General features: G+C 37.0%; 1 long non-coding RNA gene across 1 annotated transcript in view; it reads left to right on the top strand.

The window, feature by feature from the left end:
* The window catches only part of LOC144237325 (uncharacterized), a 288,758-nt gene that overhangs the window by 248,049 nt on the left and 17,817 nt on the right, over nt 1-22,892 (top strand). Inside the window, exon 4 of the long non-coding RNA XR_013336828.1 lies at nt 15,528-15,621. This is a non-coding gene — a long non-coding RNA (uncharacterized LOC144237325). The remainder of the gene's footprint in view (nt 1-15,527; nt 15,622-22,892) is intronic.

Below are 22,892 nucleotides of genomic sequence, written 5' to 3'. Positions count from 1 at the left end.
TTTTTAATAACACATTACAAATGTAATTATTTTGTACATATTTGCTTAATATATACCCTCTGTGTCCCCTATCAAATTGTAATCTCCATGAGAGCAGAAAACTTGCATTATTGTTCTTTCTGTATCACAAGAGCCTAGTGCAGTATTAGGGACAAGCATAGATGCTTATCAGTTATTCAATGAGCAGTTGATTGATTAAATTTATTTTAAAATGAGAACACTTCAGATTAGAATACTAACCTGGAATCATCAAAAATCCTTCACATTTCCCACTATAGACTTACCATCTATCCACCATTTTCTTATAAACATAAATCTTCAGTTTTGGAATTATCAATGACAGATTCCATATTTAAGGAAAAGATGGAAGAAAAAACAAGATTGTCTCATCTTTAAGTATGACACTGAAACTTTATTAACATATTCCATATTTTCTCAAACTGAAGAAACAGCCAGTCTAGACACTTTTTTCCAATAGAAGATGGATTTAAAAAGAATATAGAATTCAATTTGTAATTTCTTTTTATAAAACAGAATTTCACAAAGTGTGCTCTTTTGAGCTCAAGTGTTCCCAGTATGATCTTTAGTGGCTTTCACAGTATGAGAGTTAGAAGGGGAAGCTGGAAATAGCTAAAACATGGAAAGAGACTAAGTGTCCGTCATGGGACGAATGGATCAAGAAGATGTGGTTTATCTATACCATGGAATATTACATGGCAATGNCGACAATAAACTATTTGTAAAAAAAAAAAAAAAAAAGAAGAAGGGGAAGTTGGAGTATGGGTACCCCACACTGTTACTTCAACCAGCCATCTTTAATATTTTCTATTAATATGGGTACGTTTTATAAGATGCCATTTGAAAAAAAGGATTTAGGCAGCTAAAATAATACTTTAAAAACCCCACTAATTTAAAGTTCTTTACATCCCATAGAATCCAACAGATACAAATAACTTTGTAAAATGCTGCATCTTAATAGTTTGTTATATTGGCTTGTGTATATTACAGCACACCTCCTCTTTCATCCATCATATTGTTGCTGAATCTAGAGTAAAATTAATAAGTAAAACTAACTTTCATCAAAGAGTAGTTTTATCCTTATAAATTTTTGGTGGTTTTCCTGTTTGCCTTTCCAAATCCATCTCCTCCCTTCTATTTTCTATCACCTGGACTTCCTTGTTGTTGGCTTATGGTAGGGAGTTAACCAATGTGAGACACTGGGGGGAAATCACAGTGTGGGAGGAGAAATGGGTCATGGTTTATTGTCCACTCCCTCCCTGGCAGTAGCTGCATCCCTCCATGGCTCCCATGGCCAGATCCTTCTCCACAGTTCTGGTTCTCACAGAGCTCTAGTAACACTGCTTCCCTCTCTTCAGCTCCAGAAGGTAACAACTTCCCACCCTTGCTGCTCTCTGGGTCTTCAACAGCCTTTCTTGATTCCCTTATTCTTCTCACATCTTTAATCCCTTGTCTCTTTTTTTGAGCCATGTGGTGAATTACATTCCCTACCATGACTGGGATTGATACAAAGCTTAAGCCTATTAAAATATTAGTAATACCTAAATCTAAGAAAATAAAACAAATATAAAAATATAAAAACTAAGATGTTTCAGAAAATGTTTCAATATTGATTCTTCCTTGTTTATTATGTTTCCTGACAAAAACAATGAGGGAATAAGAACTATAGTGAATTTGGGGCACCTGGATGACTCAGTTGGTTGACTGTCTGACTTCGGCTCAGATCATGATCTCACGGTTTGTGGGTTGAGCCCCACGTCAGGCTCTGTGCTGACAGCCAGCTCAGAGCCTCAAGCCTGTTTCAGGTTCTGTGTCTCCCTCTCTCTCTGACCCTCCCCTGCTCATGCGCTTGCGCTCTCTCTCTCTCAGAAATAAATAAAACATTTTTAAAAATTTTTAAAAAAGTGAATTTAATGCTATGTCCATGAAACACTAAGAAAAATTATAACTTCATTGAAAATGAAAGCTCAAAGTTTCCCATATCCACCTGCATGCAAGTCATTGGGTGTCAAGGCCACATAGCTCACTTCACAAAGCCAAAGAAGACTCAGGAAACATCCCTGAGAACATTCAACGAGTAACATTTATGCCTGTGCATATGTATACATTTTCTGTACAAAGGCAGAATATGTAATGATTACAGGCCTAAAATATGAGTAAATGACTAGTATCAAAATATTTTCGTCCAGGTATAAGTATCAGATACTGCCTATATTTCAGTGAAAAGTGCAGTCGGTGAACACTTTGATAACCTTAACTAGCATTTAAGTCTAAAAAGTATTGTCTCTGGAAACCTTGTAAACAAAATGACATGAATATGAAGAAATGTTAGCAAGATTAAATAAATAAAAAACATGACTGTATGTTTTGAACATATTCTTGAAAAGAAATCATAGAGACAAAGTTTCCGTAGAGCTTTTTTGAAAACACTGACTAGTTATTTTTATATAGCTGAAAAAAAATTAGCATGCCTCTTTACAAAGGAATAAAGAGAAAAAAATCTTGTGATTAGTTTTTAAGAAAATCTTGTTTTGAGAGAAACATTCAACAATTCGCTCAATTACCTTAGGGACCATAAAGGGAATCTACAAAAAGAAAATATATATTAAAGGTAATACTGGAATATATAGTAGGATATAAATAATTATAGCACAACAATGTCTAAAAATAGGAAAAAGGTCTCATCCAGATCAACCGTTAGTGAAAATGCAGGACATCTTCTCTGGTTAAAAGCTGAAGACAACTAGATTATTGGCTCATCTGCCTTGAATTACTAAATCCAGAGTAAAAAAGACAAAACAAAACAAAAGGAACCTGCCAGTCAGTTTAGGGCAATTTTTGTCTTTGTCAAGTAGAATCCCAGGACTGAAATAACAGAATGTCCCTGTGGTTTCTTCAGTGATGCACATGAAAGATGGCTATGATTACAAGAAATTTATGAGAAATAGCAGTACCCTACCCATAGTCCACCCACAACAAAGAGTCTGAGCTTGGGTCAGAGGTGAACTTGCCTGCACTGAGTTTTATGACAGAATGACCGAGACCACTGTGACTGTATGGGTCCATCAGATGGGAGACTGCTTATCTCACAAACACTGAATCCAGAGAAGCAGCAGTGGGTGAGCAAGTTACATTATACATCATATTTGCAATCTTGGGCTCTGAGAAGACTGATCAGTGGGAGAAGGAGAGCTCCTTACATGAAGAAGAAAATATTTCTTAAAAGAGAATTACATCCAGAAATAAATCGCATGAGATATTAAAACCATAGAGCCATTTTGCAGATTGAAACAGCAATGTTCTTCTAATCCTGTAATATTTTTTCTTCATATATATGATAAACTCATTAAACTCACCCCTTTATACTGCTTTCTAATTATGACATGATCCCTAGGTAATTCCAATCCAACTTCCACCATCAGCAATCAACTGAAAAGCTTCAGAAAAGCTTCCAAACTTTATTGCCAATATTCAACACGAGTTATCACCACTTTCATCTTATAATTTCTCCTCCACTGAAATTGATAACACAGCATAGCCTTGGTTTTCCTTCTATCTCCCTGACCATGCTTTCTCTGACAACTTTCCTCTTCTTATCTCCCAGGTGTCAATATGCCTACAGAACAGACTTTTTTTTCCCCCCCCATTTTAGACAGACAGAATGTGCAAGCTGGTAGGGAGGGGCAGAGAGGAAAAATCTTAAGCAGGCTCCATGTTTAGTGTGGAGAGCTCACTCTGCACAATTTTCCTTACTCAGCAGTCTCTTTGGCCTCTGCTTACATGAAATTTTTTTCTTCTGAAAACATCCAAAAAGTATGAGAGACAAATGCTGAAGTTCAGAATGACTACTAAAAGATATAGACAGATAGATAATAGAGCCCACAATTCAAGAGTCAAATGCTTAATCAACTGAGCCACCCAGGCATCCTCAGAACAGACTTTTTAAATCAGAGAGTCAACTGTATGTTTGGAGTCCTGAGATATGAGAGAAAGCAGTTTGCTTTACTTAGACAGAACTCTATCATCAACCAGTCCCTCAAATTATTATTGAGATTGTTCTTAGGTTTGCTAAGATCAGGCAAAATAAAAAATTGCTAATAATATTCTCACTTAAGAGCAGTTTTGTTTATTTTGTTGTGGAGTGTATGTGTGTGCAAAAACAGTCATGGACAGACTCTTGGGCACTCCACATTAGAACTCTGCAATTCAGAATATATCTATAATGCATAAATTCACTATAAAATTATATAGTAAGCACCAACATAGAAACATGTTCAATATGATAGGCAAACTCTAAGAGTTTTCAGTTTCTTATCTAAGAAATAGTTAAGTAACAGGCAAGCTTTGTGAAAAGTTATGATTATTAGAAGAAAGTTAACTTAGTACATCAAACAGATTGCCATCAATAAGAAACCTTTCTCGGCATGTAGGCTTATCTTGCAAAATCTGGTGGGGTAGTTTTCATGGGAAACTTTGCTATTTGTTTGTGTAGTTTTCTTTTTTACACCTATAGGGAACACAAAATATTGTCCTAAATTACTTTTTCTTCCAAGTTATTCCTGTCATCAGTTACACATTTGCTTATATGCTTTGAAAGTTACCATGAATACTGGTCCTGCTTCCCCTGCTCTTCACCTTGTAAGATCCTTGGCAACTTTCCTATTTGCTTGGCCTCCTCTGAGTTCTAATTCCTAAGTGACCCTACTGAGTAGGTGCTGTTTTATGAAACTCTCTTTTATTATCAGTAGGAACCAATTGATCATAAAGACATGAGTCCTTGAAAGGTTCACAGATTTGCCCGGCTCAAGGAGAGACAGAACTGACTGAAACATTGCCTCTTCACTGACATCAGGTGTAGGGCACCTCAGCCTCATGAAGTATTGAACTGAAAAATACTTAACACTAAAGATTTCTGCTAAATCACATAATATCTGTACTTTACTCCTATATGGATAAGTAGTAGCAGCAATCAATATTTTAATAAAAATTATCAAAGAAAGCACCGAATTGGGAAAAATATCTATTTTTTTTTCCAGTGAATCGGGAAAATACTAACTTTATGAGTAGAACATGAGTATACATGAGTATAGCTCAATGATGACTTTCTGGAAAGGAGCTTTCAAATTTCTTTGCTGGATCACAGAGTAATAAAGCCATAGACTATAAGAGATGGAACATGGCTTATACATTATTTATTCTAACTCTTTAATTTTTCACATGTGAAAAATGAGGCTCAGATAATTTGGGTAAATTTCCCATATTATATAACTAGGTCGAAAAGAACTAGGATTCAAGAACACGGGTATTCTGATTCCACACTCTTCACAATTTTCCTTACTCAACAGCCTCTTCGGCCTTCTGCTTACATGGAATTTTTTTCTTCTGAAAACATTCAAAAAGTATGAAAGAGAAATGCTGAAGTCCAGAATGACCACTAATAGATATTTGATTTACCATCTTTTATTCCCCTGGCCCTTAGCCAGCTATCTCAATAAAATTTTAATGAAAAAAAATTCCCTATTGCTCAGTAATGATCTTTAAAATTCAGTGGCTTGAAATACATTAGGATTTTACTAAAAATAACTTAAACAAAATTCTTTTAGTAGTCTTCAAAATCAACCTTTGAACAAACAATTCATTGAGCTATTATACGACCTACATGCTAACAGGTAAATATTTGGTATTCAAGAGGCAATAATTTAAGCTGGAATTATAAATGTATTTTAGAAAATCTGATTTCTTGAAATCTTGCTATCCATTAATTTTCGCCATTTTTGTGTATTTCAAATACCCCAGAGTTTAATGGTAGTATTCACAAACTTATTTACTTGCAGTTTTGCCTTTCCTTGAGGCATTTCTAAGTGCCCAAAACTATTAATAAGGATGAATAAATAGACACAAATGAGCTTCTTTTCAGTCATTTACAATTTAGTCTACTATGTGCTAATCCTGTGTCCTCCATTAATCAACCCCAAAACACAAGTCTTCCATTGTGCTCAATAGAGATGAGGCATATGCGGTGGAATTCAGTCAAAATATTAATTTAGACATTTGGGAACCATCACCTTCTTGAGAAAACTATCAGGTAAAATACACTCATTTTCAGCCAAGCTAAATTCCCATGTCCATGAATTGCACAACCCTGTTAAAGTCAGTAAGTGTCAAAGTCTTGAGCTATGGACTAGACAACATTGCCCAATAACCACAATTAGGGTTTCCAGCATCTGCTGTTCCTCTTTTACAAATCTGAATTCTTCCTCCTATGCTATCTCTTACATACATTATTCATGCTGATGTTGAAATACTGACAATTTATGAGGAAAGTTTAGGAGTTTTGTGTAGCACTGGAAATCACTGCCCAAGTAACAGAAGGAAAACTTAACCCCAGGAAATTATCTCATAAACGTTCTTAAAACTCCCATTTTATTATGGTGTGCTCTTAAAAAAATTACAGAATAGTATTTTGTTAACTCTTTGGTTTGCCCTGAACTCTAAAACTAGATTTTAACCCTCAGTTTCAGATTCCTTCACTGACTTACCCTGATTTTGCTTTTCTTTTTTTCCTCCACTTCACATCTCTCCTTTAATCAGCTCAGTCTATCTGCATCGTAGTCATCTCTCCTGGTGTTGGCCTCCATTCTCACTTACACGTGAAGTATTTTAATCGCATTCAGAATTATCTTTACCTTCTAATTCACAGAGTGGTCAAGATACAACAGTTTAATGTAACTGATATTTAAATGCAGTAATTATTTCCACTAATCCACAGTATATTCCTTAAAAATTTACTTTATCTGCCCCTTTGCTCTTTAGAACACCAAGAAGAAAAAAAAAAAAAAAAAGAGATGAAAGCTGACACAAAATGTAAATCAGCCATAAAAATAGATAGTAGCCCTCAGGCCCTTAGCCTAAAAGAAATAAAAGACCTAGTGAGAATCAAAAAGTGGAAGTGAAACAAAAATTACAATACATTTATCTTTATTAAAATCATTTGGTTTTTATGAAAATATGAGTTTTTATGAAACTTGTAAATACCATTATTTTGTGCACAACTGTGTCTTCTCTAATTCAGGGAATCTATCAAATTTTTGGATTACCAAGAAGAAAATTATGTAATTTTCCAAAATGGGAATGACCATTTTTTGTCAGGCAAATTGAAGTTTGGGGCAAAATATATTCTTAAAAACTAAAACAATGCGATATAGTTGTTCATATCATGCATTCAATTACTATTTACAAATATGCAACACTTGGTACAAATGATCATTTCTTGATTAAGAAACACTCATGGTACAAACGGTCATTTCTTGATTAAATACTACATACACATCTGTGCATTCCTCTTAATAAATGATGGACTGCCCTGTGGGTAACCCAATATCTATGGCTGAACCAAAAGAATCACCATAATGCATATTATTGAGGCTTGTAATTAATGAACTGTCATGAGGGAGAAAATGACTTGTTGAGTCACAAATTTATTACTAAAGTTAATTCCTAGGGAATTTTTAAAATATTTTAACATAAAGTTAACAGAGTTTAAAAAGCCTTGTAACATTTTCATCTACTCCTTCCATGCAGACCACATTTGTTTTCTGTGTAATTCTTTTCCTCTCCTAACAACAACTGTAGCACTGTCTTGTGCAAATTAGTCTAATGTTATTCTTAACTAAAATTACTAACTTGCCTCTAAGAGATGCACTAGAGGGGGCCCAAGAGCAGCTGAGTGTGGGGTGTTCCATTGGCCTGCCCAACACCTTACCCATTCAAGTCTGTACTAAAATACACATACTTAAAGTAATCAATCAGATGACCAACTAACCTAAAAGCTCATTGATAATTTACTACATATAAGGCATTGATTGTAGTAGGCAATTTTTTGAGAATACAAAGAAACCTGTTACTGACCAAGGATTTAATATTGCTATTTGAGTACCCTCAAGCAACAGTCAGGAGTTCATGACATGTAACAATTTGTAATTTTGCTGAGGCATGAAATTGAATTACATGTGGCAGAGGCAGGACTCGAGCGGGAATCATTTAGCTAGAGTGTGCTTAGATGACTGGCCCACATATCTTCTCACAGTGGTTTAGATATTCTCTACTTGTGGTCAACTTACTATGTAGTAATTCTCATGACATGATGAAAAACTATTTTCTTTGTGAATACTTTCCCTGCAAATAAAGTCAGCTGCTAGTTCTGGTGATGAAAGTAAAGTGGAAGCAAAACTATCCAAGAAAGTGATGGTTCTAATCCAGAAAATAGAAGTTTTATGGAGACAATTACATGCTGAACTGATATTCATGAATTTGGGACTGTGGTATCCCTCATAAATACTGTAGGTCTGCCATATAAAATAAAGTCCTTATCTTCGAGGAACATTTAGAAAAATGTGAAATTCTGTCTTAGTTACCTTCTTACAACCCACATTGTCTTTAGATCATTGCAGACATGAATGTCACTAAATACATCAGGACATCCATTCTATTTATATCTTGCTAAATATTGTGCACAAGATAACCCCAGTATCTACTCTTCTACCATACAAGATGTGAGAGACTGACAAAACTTCAGTTGTTTTGGGAGAGTTTGTGGTTTGTCTATTTTATAGTTTTAGGTATCAGCTAATATAGCTTGGGTTGAAATAGAGCTTAGAATAAGAAATACCTATTCCAATTAATTGTGTCAATATATAATATACACCTGGGCTAAAACAACTCCATAGAGAAGTCAGATTTGATCAATTTTCTTAAGTTGGCTTAAACATTTTTTTCTAAGCAAAATAAGCCTGGAAACAGTTTTTGAAGCCCAGAACACGATGACGGTATACATGATGTTGCACAATGGGAAGTATATGGCAGGCATATCTTGGCCACCTGTCCCTTATGAAGATCAAGATTCATCATTTCACCTTATGGCAGCTATTGTTAGCCATCCTTCTCTCTTCCTCCTGTTGGTTGTATATCCAGCCATCCAGGGTCTCCTAACCTTGGGCTGCTACTGTTTGTGTTTCTCGCCCTTGCTATTTTCACTTTATATAGGCTGTTTCTGTCCCTTTTCAAACTTGTAAAAATAGTGCTAATAAGAATTGAAAATCCAATGCTTGACTTCTTAAATATAAAGCTTCCTCTTTCCCTGGACTAACACACAAAAGAATGGGGGATGGGAGAGGAATAAAGGAAGTAGGAAAGAAACAATTCATTTATCTCTTAAAGTTTGCAAAGTACTTTTTGAAAATGAGAATTCTTTGTATTTTTAAAATCCTCTCCACCCATTAGCCTCAACACTACATTGCTGCTATACTTACACCTCGCTCGTTATGTATTTACTTTTTATATAACTAAGCAGCACCCTGTCATAAATGAAATATTCATGCAAAAAAAACTGCTCAAAATGAATTTATAAAAAGAACATATAAAAACTACCATCTGCTCCCAGTCCTAGCAAGCCCTTAGATACCCAAGTGTAAGCCCTATGATTCCACAGAGAGGTAAAGCAATGTATCTGTGATGTATTCCTGAAAGCCAAAAACTTCAGACTTTGTATTTAGATGGATCTATGAGCTCTGGCCATAAAAATGCTTAGATCAACATTGATGGACTCAGATATTGCACATAATGAATTCACGTGCTAGCATATTGTAATGGGTAGTCATACCCGGTCATGTTGTGCTGAAATGAGCTGAAACTCTTCTGGGAAGTTGTGAAAGCATTTCATAGTCAATTGATACTGTAGTGCTTTATAATATGCCTTCCTTAAAAAAAAAAAAAAAAAAACTGCAGACAATCCAGGACTCCAAGCTGAAGTGTGGGTACTTGGATACTTTATTTTTTTAATTCGACTAGAGATACTTCTGATATACTCAGGGCATTTTACTGCTCACACTTGGAATATCACCATTGCTATACATAATAAGATGCATGATTTTCTCAATAGTTTAATTTCTCCAAAATGGTAAGTTGCATCTTTATAAATTCTATGCACTTTCCTATATAACATATTCTCACTTTCCTCAATGTTCACTGCTACCCACTCTGAACTCTGTGTATGGAATTTTCATGTGTTCTTCCCCTGAGTTATTAAGAATTGAGTTTGCCAGGAAGTGACCAAAAAGAAAAATAACAGTTCCATAAATAAGTAAAGAGTTTATTTTTCTCCCATATGAAAGATACCCAGAGATATGCAGTCTAGAACTAACATAGTGGTTCCAGGATCATCAGAAAACCAGACCCCTTTTTCCTGCTTGCCCCACCACCTTCAGTGTCGACTAACAGTTGAAGATGATTTCTCCAGTTCTAGTCATTCCATTGCACTCCAGAAAGCAAGATGTTCCGCCATCTCCTTTCTTAATAAGACTTCCAGGAAGTACCACACATTGTGAAAATACTTCGTTGACTGGAACTTAATCACCATGCCAAATTTTGCTACAAATTACTCTAGGGAACATAGTCTTTTAGGTTGACACTTTGCCACCCCAAATAAATTGAGTTTGAGAAGTAAGGAGGAGGGGGAGAATAGATGTTGTAATAGGACATTCACAGCCTGTGCTTCACTTCACTAGATCATATCATAACTTACTGTTACATACCCTTTTCAGGTTTAGATTTTGAATTGTTCTAATTAGTTGAATAATCCAGCTCTTCTTCATTCAACAACCAAATTATAAATAAAATAAAGGTAACAATAGAGAAGAGTTCTGGGGTACTTCAATAAAGCCCTTGGTTCTTTGTTACACTTTGCTTTCGTTTAAAGGAAGTTCTGAGAATGCCTGACTCAAATAACTGACCACACTTGATTACCTAAATGAATATAGAATCAGGTCTATAATTCTATGGCCAAGACTCTTAGTGCTTTGTTCATCGGAATAATCATATATTTTATAAACCAAACCAGAAACACTTTTGAGAGTGCAAAGGAGGAGGTTATTAATAATTATATTGGAACATCAAGGGTAAATCAGGGCTGTCCAGAGCAACCTGGGGTTTATGGCCACCCAACTCATCCTCCTTACTGGATTTTTCCAAATTGCAGAGCTCATGTAGATGTCAGTTGACTATTATTAATTTATTAACCATTTCTCACTAGAACTGTGTTAGGATATGAAGAAAGCATGGCAGATTTGTACTATTATCCTACAAACCATGTCTGTCAATTGGATATACAAGGGGAGAAACTCTAGTTCAAGGGTCCAGATTAACTGAAAAGTAACATTAATGAACTATTTCTAGCCATTCATGCTACAATAGAGCCAAAATTATTCCAGGAAATAGGTATGAGTGATACACATCTACTCCTAGTACTCAGAATCTAGTTATAAGGAATCCTTCTTAGGATCTCTGACTTTATAGTATTTTTATCCATCATTCTGAATAGTTTGTCACTTTACTCTGTAACCTGTGACAGTTGACAGCTGTCATTTGGAAGAATTTGCTCTGGCTAAAGGCCAACAACCATAAAGAACAAGGCTGAGTGAGAGCCCCAGCTGACAAACTGCTCTGGCTTTCTTCATGGGGCACTAACATGTTATTATTTTTGAGAATCACCTTTGCCTATGACAGAACCTAACACCGGATCCTATATTTTTCATCATTCAATATATTTTTGCATAATATTTTCTGAAGCATATTTCTATCTGGAAAAGGTTACTATGTATTACATTGTACTGTATTGATCAGAAGCTTCCAAAGATGCTTAATGCTCAGCTAAGGAGAAACAAAGGCACTAAGAGAACTTGGATTAGTAATAATTATTAGAAATATTCCTAAACATCTACAGTCTACATTACACATTCTTCGTTGCTTTCTGAAGTCTTCTTTCCCTAAGTGACCTTATAAGAAGCAGTGTTAACATGCCGGTTCAAAACATGGATTTTTGAGTCAGACTTCCTAACTTAAAATCCCTGCTCTGCCACTTCCTAACTGAGTTACTCTGAGCATATCAACTATCTTTAAAATGAGGATAATATTAGTAATTACCTCATGGTTGCTTGAATATTTATTGAGTTAATATGTTTAAAGTGCTTAGAGTAGTGCCTGGCATACAGTAAGAGCTTTTTAAGTGTTTGCTATTTACAACCTATAGATGGACACAAGATATAAAACTTGTCTCTGTATATAGATCCAATCAAACTCAAGGAGTTGAAAACCAAACTCTTCTTCTATAAAAAGTTGTGCCTTTTCATGGCAACCCGATGTTTGTGAAGCATGTGACTTCTATCCCCCTGGCCTCTAAATATTATCCTACGTTCTTTGTCCCTTTCTCTCCTCCCTCACATTGAGAAGTAGTCAAATCTTCTTCCAAAATTCATTCCCTTCTCTTTCCACTGTTACTAACCTAATTTAGGCTCTCTTTACTCCTTGCCCAAACAAGTCCAGTAGTTTTCCTAACTTCTTGTACCTTCAGGCTACTCCATTCCAAACCAGTTTTGTGTGGTTCATAGAACATTCATGTTAAAATCCTACTGTGGATCCTCCTTGCCCAAAATAATCTCTAACCTACCCGTCACAGCATTTAACATTTTTATAAGGTTCCAGCCTTTCTGCCTTCCTCCTTGGAGGTTCTTGACTTGTACATTTGTAATAGCGCATTACACTGCACTCTCTAACTCATAGTTTCTAATTAATACTTCAATGTCTTAATCTATGTGTCCTTCATATTTGTACTTCCTAGTAAAGTCCCTCCTCTTTACTGTACTTTACATTTTACTACATACCAGGCACTCCAGGATCACTGAATATTACTGTGTAATTTCTGCAGAAGTTTAAAGCGTGGGTCTATGCAAGCTAAAATCTAGTTGAACTCTGCCTGTCAAGCCATGTGACACTGTGTTACTGTAAAGAGGAGAGCCTATCAGAAGGGGTTGCCTCATTCTTTCACTCCCTCCAGTAGGCAAGCTATGCATCCTCTAATTCATACACAGGTACAGTTTAGGGTAAGACAGGCTACAGTAGCAAAAAGATTCAAGACTATAATGGCTCAAATATGAATGAAGTTTATCTCTTATGTAATATTCCAAAGAGGGTGTCTTGGTTGGCAGGCAGCTCTCATGGTGATTCAGAGATGGATTTGCAGTGTGGCTAAGAGAGGATGTCTTCTATAGAGGCATGAGCAACCACAGCAGGTTTAAAGAACTGCAGATGGTTTTGTCTGGCTAGTGCATTGGAAACATGAGGCAGTATGGCAGAAGATGAGGCTAGCAAGATAGGCAGGGCTCAGAATGTGAATTTATCAGTCCTGTGAAGCATCAGACTTGGTCCTTCAAGTGATAGGAAGTCACTGGAGTTTGTTACTGTAATTGTCTTTATTATTTGGGGGGGATGGTTAATACTTGACAGAAATGTTAGAAAATCAGCACTGCCAGTAGTATGCGAGTTGAGTTGATTTGGATTGCTGTGAACAGAAAGTCAGGATCACCAACAAGGCAAATCTAACACTCCAGAAAAAATGTTAAGAGCTCAAAGTAGGGCAGTGGCAGTGGTGAGGGAGTGGGAGGGAGAGGAAAAAGAGCAATTTAGGAAGCAGGTCAGAGGAGGCTTGGTGATTATTTAAATTCAAGGGATTAAAAAGAAAAGAATTGAGCATGCCCCAGCTTTCCGGCTGAAGTGAGGTCTGTGCCTACAAAAATCAAAACTTATGCATTTCTCTTTATTATCGACTTTATTTTATTCTGATCACTAGTGAACAAACTGAATGACAATAAATGCCCTTTCTACTAATCTTCCAAAGGCCATGCAGTCAGACCTTTCAAGGTGGACTATAAGAATCCATCATACTCTCATAATAAACTCTCCAGGATCCTTATTGGTTAAATAGAAAAGTAACGTGCAAAAACTGGCTGTAACTTTTCAACGATGGTTGCCTGACTCAAACATCACCAAATAATACCTACTGGTGGCTCAAAATAGAATTAGCTTTGCCTGTTCTGAAGATGCTATTCATTATTCATTGTCTTTGTTTTAAAAAGAATTGGAATGTGAAAAATCTGCAGTCCTCAATAAAAATCAGCATATATTAGAAGATACTTGCTCCTTATGGCTGCTGAATATTATAAAGTTAGAAGCAATCACAGGGAGTTGCATTTACTGATCTATTTTCCCAGCAATATGGAAAAGGCACATTGGCCCCTTAGATCCATCCCCCAAGAATGAAAGGAACTGGAAATGATTTGACTCTTCACTGAGTCTTCACTGCCATATGAGCCTGGCTGAAGATGGCACTCTCAGTTGAACTGGCACAGCTCTGCAGCATTGGAATGATATTTCTTGACAGGGTTGGATGGCATATGTAGTTTTGTATATTGTTCTGGTGCTTCTTAAATCAAGCTGCCCAATTTAAGCCAAACAAATGTTCTATGCTCCACTGTCCCTTCAAATCAACCAGTCCTTTGCTTGGTCAAATCATACCCCACTGACTGTGCTCTGCAAATTTTCCATGGTGCTGAAAGAAGACTTTCATTAAAATAGACATTTATAAAATAATACATTCAAGTACACTTTCAATATTTTTATTTAATTATATTATTCCTATAGTAGTTAACTATTTAAATTTTTTAGTGAGTAGATGAGTGAACTTTATAAATCTGTATAAGTGACTATAATTGAAAACAAAAATGGTTCTCAAATCAGTTTCTAGACTGCTTTATATACTGAAAACAATTTACCTGCATTTGTTTCATTTAATCAAAGAATGTCTAAGTTATCACTGTAACTTTTGTGCAAGAGAGGAGACTAACTTGATACACTGAGTGTTGGGCATTTCCTCCAACATGATGAGTAGGCAAGTCTTCAAACTACTGTTGGTTTGTTCTTTACCATAATCAGATTTGACACATTTAAACACAGTTTTGGATAATTTTGTCTTAAATTTTAGACTTGTATTTGAACTCATAAGGGTGACCCACCATTATCACTATTGATCTAGATCATTTCTAAGATTTTCTACCAATCATTCAAATGCAAGATCTTAGTCATGCCCTGTTTCTCCTGTATTCCTGGATCTTAGTCCCCAAAGCCTGCCAGGAAAAATTTTGGCAAAACTGGACTCACAACTGATGATTCCTAGTGTGTTGCACCACAGGGAAAATTTTGAAAATGGCATGGAGTAACTTGTGTAAGTCATTGGCACCTCACAAATCATACCCACTGGGTCGCATCTAAGGTTACCTGAAGCTATGCAGGAAGGCAACTCACATAATATATAGACTATCTGGGCCTATAAAAAGTTCTAATTGATAATCTAAATGTCTTTAGAGTTCCATAGTGGGAAAGAGAAAAGGTCTGATCAAAGAATTAAAACTTACTGACATGGTTAAAGCTGGTGTTATGTGTGTCCTGAATGTGCCCATCTTCACATATTCATATGTTGAAATCATAACCCGAGTGGGGATAGCATTAGGAAGTAGAGCCTTTGGGAGGTGATGAAGTCATTGGGTAGAGCCCCCATGAATGGGATTAGTGCCCTGATAAAAAGAGACCCCATAGAACCTTCTCACTGCTTCTTCCATGTGCAGACACAGTGAGAAGATGGCCATCTGTGAAGTAAGAAGAAGGCCCTCATCTAATACCAAATGTGTCCATGGCTTGGACTTCTGAGCCTCCAGAACTGTGAGTAATAAATTTTGTTGTTTAAGTCACCCAACCTATGGTATTTTTGTTATAGGAGTCCAAACAGATTGACAGTTGGTGTTAAAGCGGAATACCCCTAGGGAAAAGACTATGTGGATTCGCATGTTCCCATTCCCATTTATCTTCCCTCAACATTTTGTGAGGTTTATATTATAAAGTGGACACCCCAGACTTCAAAGCTTTTCCCTACTTTATATTTCCTGGTGGGGACCCACCCCAGCTGCATGTTCAAAATCTCTCCTTTGGCAAGTGCTCAGCACATCTCTGTCCAGTAAGAGGATGGAATATGCCTATGGGCCATTTACATTAGCAGAGCTCTCTATTCATTTACCATAATGTGTGTTGCTGCTTTCTGGCCTCCAGCAGTTTGCTTCAGGTAATTCTTGATGTCACTTCCTATCTTAAGGTTTTTCTTTGAGCTCTGACCTATGCACTCTTTGGAGAACATAGAATTGCTCCATCCTGTTTTAATATGATCACTCTTTCTAGCCTCTTAGAAAACTAGGAGAAGTGGAGGAATATATCCTCCATTTCTGGTCACTTTGGAAACAGATGAAAATTCTTTAGTCATTGGATCGGCCTATTTTGCCTCAGATGAATCTTGGGTCTGATAAATAAGACTTTTACTCATTTTTTAATGTTTAGAGGTTTTTTCCCCCTGTGGTCAGTATTATTTAGATTCATTTTCTTCTCCTTATTCTTTTCTTTGCTTTTATTTCTTCTCTGTAGCTCTGCTGTCAGCTCCTGCCAAGTTTCTTTATCATCTGTCTCTATAGCCAACTTAACTTTCTGAGCCAATGGTGTCAAAGCAGAATGCATATGGGTACTGTCAATCTCACATGGTGTAACTTGGAATTAATTTCTGATGCCTACCAGATACTTAAACCACGATCAGAGTAAAACTTGGGTGGCCTTACCATCTCTAAATTAAAGTGCTCTCTCCTTAACCCTCCATTCCCCCGCCTGCTCTTTTAGATCAAATGGAAAACCTCAGAGTCTGCCAGTAAGCACAGCGTGTCTTCTGTCTTTTCCCCAGCCTCTTACCTACCTGTCTTCTAAGCCTTGGGCCCAACCCCCACATTCCAGCCTCACCTGTTCATGGGCTAACACCCTTGCACTTGCTAATCCCTTGCTTCCTTTCTCTTCAAATGACTGTCTGCTCTGGTTCTATCCAGAGGTAAGGCAATCTTCAAACCCAAAAGAAGCTATGTCAGAAAACTCTCTAGCATTTGTTGTATACACTATGACCAACCCTCCTATTTGCTGGGGCTCAACATAAGCTTGGACAGTATCCTCTGGATATTGCCTTCACCCTAGCCAGACACTTGAACCAACTTGGCCAGTGCCTTTTATCTTAGTAAATGTGCCTCTGTATAGTTTAAGCTCACTGTCCATCCACCCCAGAGGTCTCTGTTTTAATGCCTCAAACCAAAGTTCATGTGGTATCACCACACCCAATCTAGATCCTGTGCATTCTCTCTGAACTCACTTTTCATTAGATACTAGCTGACAACCTGCTTATTTCCTCTTTACTCTTATCCTCTCTTTTAAATGAACCCTCCCAACTTCCCTACCATACAACACACCAGCTCAGTAGAGAACATATTAAAGAAACCTCAATTTCTTTGTTGTTGAATAACTAGTTAACTAGCTCTTTAAAAGAATACACCTGCATCACAATGGCTTTAGAAGTTTTTCCCCCTTTAACTTGTTTACTCAGAACTCAAACTAAAGTAGCATTAATATTTATTAATAATTCACTATTTGCTAGTCACTGGGATCATAATTCAGTACTTATTCAACTTTCACAATGTCCATTGAGGAAGATATCATTTTAACCCCCCTTTCTCTGGAAGAGCATTGGACCTGGAAAGATTAAAAATATGCCTATGGTCAGCAAGATAAGTGATAGAGAAATGTGAATTCTTGCTCTTATCCTCATACTCAGTATTGCATGCCCTGAAAAAAGTGCTCCTTATCCTTTACAGCCTTTTAAGTCCCACTTAGGTATTAGTTTCCCAGGAGATAATTATTTAACTCATTCATCAAAGATTTTCTGAGCACTTAGTAAGTGCCAGTGACTGTACTAAGCCCAGGGGATCTATCAGTTAACTAAAAAGGTAGGATTCACTCAGTTGCACTCAGGTATAAACATATCTCTTCTGATTTAACGAAAACATCTGCCCCAAAAGGAGGTGATCAGTGTCTTGGGGAAGGTTAGGCTCCTCCACAGCAGGCTCCAAGCACAGATGGCCACATTGTCATCCCCTGTGGCTGGGGCTTTCACCATAACTTCTACATTTGGTCATAAATGGGGCATTTTAAGTTAATCTACTGAGACTCTGGAATGTCAGAACCAGAAAGAACAATTGAGGTCACCTGGTTTAACGGCCTTACTTTAAAAATGAAAATAAACAACATGCTGAGAAGTTAACTTTTCAAGATAACATAAATGTGTAGTGAAAAAATCACTTTTTAAATAGTTTTCCTAACTCCCCAGCAAGTGTTTTTACTCATACATCCCATAGTGTCCTAAGGAAAGGATGGGGTATATATGTTGAAGCCAAAATTTCCACGGCTGTAGGCAAAAATCTCCTAACCATGGATCCCCTTCTCAGAACAAAGCTCTTTATTTTAAGCCATTGCCCATAAAGCACTTCCAGAGTTTTTCAACGCAGTATCTAACAATTAGGCAATGGGACATAGGTAGATTTATATGACCAGCACATATTATGACTGGTTGTAGCCAGTGATGTATAGACTTAGTACCCATCTCCTGTTTAAAGTGGGATAAGAACCAGAAAGCTTGCAGAACGCTGTCTCTCCTGTTGAGCCTCCTTATTAATCAGTATCATCACAGATTTCTCTTTTCTAGACCTTCTCATTCATACACGCCTAGGCAGCATTGTTGGGTTTCGCCATTGAGGATATTAGGTTAGCATGAACTCAGTCCCAAATATCCACCACATTCCCCCCATACCAGTTTACCACTTTTGCAATTTATCCTAGTGTTTAGGTGTATAGTCTCCTTGCCTCCCCCACCCCACCCCTGGCTGTGCAGTTTTTTTTCTCCTTCTGATATAATTGCTTTGTGCTATATTTAATGCCTGTACATTAGCATTAATATCCAGCCACACAAGTGAAGATGCCACTGTGCATTACTTCCACCAGGTACAGTAGGGGTTTATTTGGCTAATTCCCTTTGGGGATAGGGAAACAGATGCAAACACAATAAGAAAAGGGCTGAACCTTTTCTCCACAGTATACCAAATACAGATCTTTATAAGATTTTTATGTGCATGATTTTCTTCTTTTGCTTTTTACCTACTTTTTGCCTTTGGTTTTGGCTGGCACACAAAGCAACTTAAAAAAAGGGAGGCTCACAAAATAAATGTTCGCCTGAAAAGAACATGCTCTTAATATAAAAAGAAACACAAAAGATCAACAACATAAATTAGTCTTAGAAGACTTCCAGTTGCCTATAACAGTGCCTAGTACATAATGCATGCTCCAAAAATTGTTTAATGAATAAAACCAGATGTAATTTCTTCCCTTCTGGCCAGTCTTCCTTTGGCTGGATAGGAATGTCACCTATGCTAAGAAGGCCAAGACCATGAACCAACGAGAGGGTATTGTCATTGCAGGCTATTTATTGACACAATTTCTTTTTTTCTTCCTTTTTAACTTTTGGTTTGTGAACTCTTCTCTTCCATACTCTCCTCCCCCTCCCCTTCTTCCTTTTTAGCACCAGTCTCTCATTTGCCTTTTTTATTTGTTTAAGCACTCAGACCACAGTTTTTTGTTGTTGTTGTTGTGTTGTTTTGTTTTTAGGCACAATAAATCACTGCTTTATTAGAACAAAAAACTGATGTATTCAAGGTTTTTTATCCAAGGCAACTTTTTTTTTTACTTGGGCTTAACTTTGTTTTTGTGAGAAAGAGAATCACAAAATGCAATATTTAAGTGGTAAAAATTTTATTTAATGCATCTGCTAAATCTCTAAGATTATAATTTTATTCAGTTAAGGAAATGGGGATGGTCTGTGGGAGAGGAAGAGGATGGCGGCATATGGGAAAAAGCATTAAAATGGGTGAACACACTCCTAAGTATCAGAAAGAGGTGAGAAAGAGAAACAAGCTGACTGTGAGGAACGTGGGCTAGAGACTGAAAAATCTATGGAAGGAAAGAGGTTCAAAAGGAGGGGAGTTCCATGTGGACCTTCAAAGGTCTTTCTGCAGAATTGTTATGGGATGAGCAGGGCAAATGCAGAGGGTGGGGCTCCTCTCTGCCTCACATCCACCAGAAACAGAGGCTGTTCTCTTTTTAAAACCCAGATCCCATCTATGAATCTTACTTCCATCCCCTTGGTCCTTCAGCTGCTTCAGAGAGAAAGCCAGCTGGACCAAGAGGATGCTTCTAGGATGATATCCAAAATCAGAGAACTCTGTGCAGGAGCTGTTCTGCCTGTTATAAACGAGAGCAACTCAGCTGAGGGGATTCACAGCTAATAAAACCCTACCCACTAATACAGTGTCTAGCCAGAGTTGATAGTGCACATGTAGATGACACTCAGCCTGTGTCCACTCTAACCGGTCAGCGCCAATGCTTTGTTTATATATTTTTTATGCATTACTAGCTACCCACGAATAGGAACTGAAAAAAACGAAGTCATTACTCTAGATTGCAGGTGCCTCTAATTCTTTTAAATATAACAATATAAGCAAGTTAGGTTCATTCATTCATCCAACAGATGTTTATTAAGGGTTTATTATTGCCAGGAAATGTGCTAAGCAATGGGAAATAAGGTTTAAGATAGAATTGGTGACCTGAACTTGGGGTACTTTATATACCTTTCTTAAAGACTATATTTTGTTCTGTTTTTAATAGGTAGCCAATGAAGAGTTTTAAACAGGGGAGCAGTCTGATCAGACTTCTACTCAGATATATCACTTTGCTATCCAGATATAGTTACAGACTAGTTCAAGTGCTGTTGCAATAGTATAGGTAAGAGTGATCATCAGTTTGACCAAACCTGCAACAAAGAAACATGAGAGAGGCTTAAAACTGGAAACAATAGGACGTGGGGACATCTTCACTCTTGAGTTAGAGGAGTAAAGGGGGCAGGATGCTTCCCAGGTTCCTGAGTGAAATGTGTGGAATGTGTGGATTGCTTCAGAAGGAAGGATCTAGTCAGGGGGAGAGATGGGTAGAAAGGAAGAGAGGAAGGGGGAGAAGAGCAGAGTGCTGCAGACAGAAATGAGAACCAGGTAGCACTGAGACGAAGGCTGGGGGAGGTAACAGAAGAGGCTGAGAAATTATGAGCAGAGTTAGTTAGAAAGAGAATCTGGGCAGTGCAGGAAGTTCTGAGTGATTCAAAGTGGAGACGAAGAGTGTAGACTTTTTTTTTTTTTTTTTAAGACACTGAAATAGGAGACAGCATGATATAGTGGGAAGTGGGTACGGTTTGGAGTCCAACTGATATGAAATTAAAACAGCTGTCACTTACTTGCTACAAGATCTTGTGCAAGTTACTCAATTCTAGATATTTAAAAACCTTATCAAATGGAGACAATATCTTGTACATAAGATTGTCCTGAGTATTAAAGATTATACTATGTTTAGTGTTTAGCACTATTCTGGAAGGTTCCTTCCCTGCTTCTTTTCTCTAGTTTTACCCTCCTCCAGGCCATCATCTCCTGAGCTCATTTTCAAAAAAGAGGTTAGATGAGACTGGTGCCCTGCTTATCATCCCTCATGGCAATCCTTTACCTACAGAATAGAAGCCACAAATGGTCCTTTGTGGTCTAATCTCTGCTTCTACTTTTAGCCCATTTCTCATCACTTTGGTACCTCACTCCAGCTATACCATATTTAAAGCATCATCTTTCATATCTTCAAGTCTTCGAATAAATTGCTTCCTCTTCTTACAGTGTCTTCATTTAGTTATTTGATTATATATATATATATATATATATATATATAACTCTTTTTAAGACTTAAGTTCAAGACACATACCTCTATGTAGATGTCTTAGCCCGATTCCTAGTGTGCACTAACCTCCACCCATCAAAATCTTTCTACCAGTTTTATTTAAGCAATATTTAACTACTCATTTATGTGTTTAATTTTCTACCACCCGATTAACTGATATGTCCATAGAAGCAAGATGATTTCTCACTGTATCCTCAGTAATTTTAAAAGTAGTTGCCCAATTAATGTCTAATTAATGCCTGATATTGGCATAAATCCATGGGTTCCAAGGTTAAGCAGGCACTGCCCAAACATTTTAAAACCATATTAACAAAGGATCATTTAGGATAGTACTTTCTTTAGAGTATTGTGGTCATTTTCCAGCCCTACAGTTAGATTTGAGGTTCACTATATCCTTACTGTAAGGGCAAGATCCAGGCCCCCAAATCCTACTAACCTAAAGGTTTATTTCCCACCCTAATTTCTGATCCAGAATGGAAGTGATAAGTAGTTTGAGAGAGAGGAGGCACAGTGTGGTAGTTAAGAGCACTAGATACTGGAGTGGGACTGTCTGGGTTCAAATTCTTTTCAGTGGTCATTACTAGCTATACGACCATTGACTACTTAAGCTCTCCATTGCTCAGCTTTTTTAATTTATAAAATGGTGATGATAATAGGACGCACGTCCTAGAGATGTTAGGAGGACTGGGTGAGTTAATACAAATGAGAAGATTAGAACAACTGTCTGGTCACATAACAGTAAGTCTTAGTTTACTGACTTGTGACTCCTTTTAAGGATATTAATAGCTGACGTTTTATGTATATATATAAACATATATATAAATACATATATACATATATATACATATATATATCCATATACCACTTTGTGCATATATAGTTAGTAGGATATAAACCACAGGCCAATAGCATTTAATGAAAGTCCCAAGGGAGATCCAGATCCTGTACTGGCTCTGAAATCAACATGGGCTCCCTATAATCTTTCTGTCTGAGCTCCTTCTCCAGTGATGCCAGTCAACAAATATTCATTAATTACCTACTATGGTTGAGGCACTGTTCTAGGTGTAAGGAGGCAAATCTCTTCTATTCAGAGATATTTAAAAGCCCTCTGGAATCATGGAGATTTCCCATGATTTTTGGCCTTCGAGGATCCTTTAACTAGGACAATGAACAATGTGGTTTTTTTTTTTCTCCCCGCCTATTTTTCCCCCTAAAATAGCACTTTTATCAACGTGTGTAGGTACTATGGTGATAGCTAC

The sequence above is a fragment of the Crocuta crocuta genome, unplaced genomic scaffold, assembly GCF_008692635.1.
Source record: "Crocuta crocuta isolate KB4526 unplaced genomic scaffold, BGI_CrCroc_1.0 scaffold196, whole genome shotgun sequence".
Taxonomy (NCBI): domain Eukaryota; kingdom Metazoa; phylum Chordata; class Mammalia; order Carnivora; family Hyaenidae; genus Crocuta; species Crocuta crocuta.
This window is presented reverse-complemented; position numbering and strand designations above follow the sequence as displayed.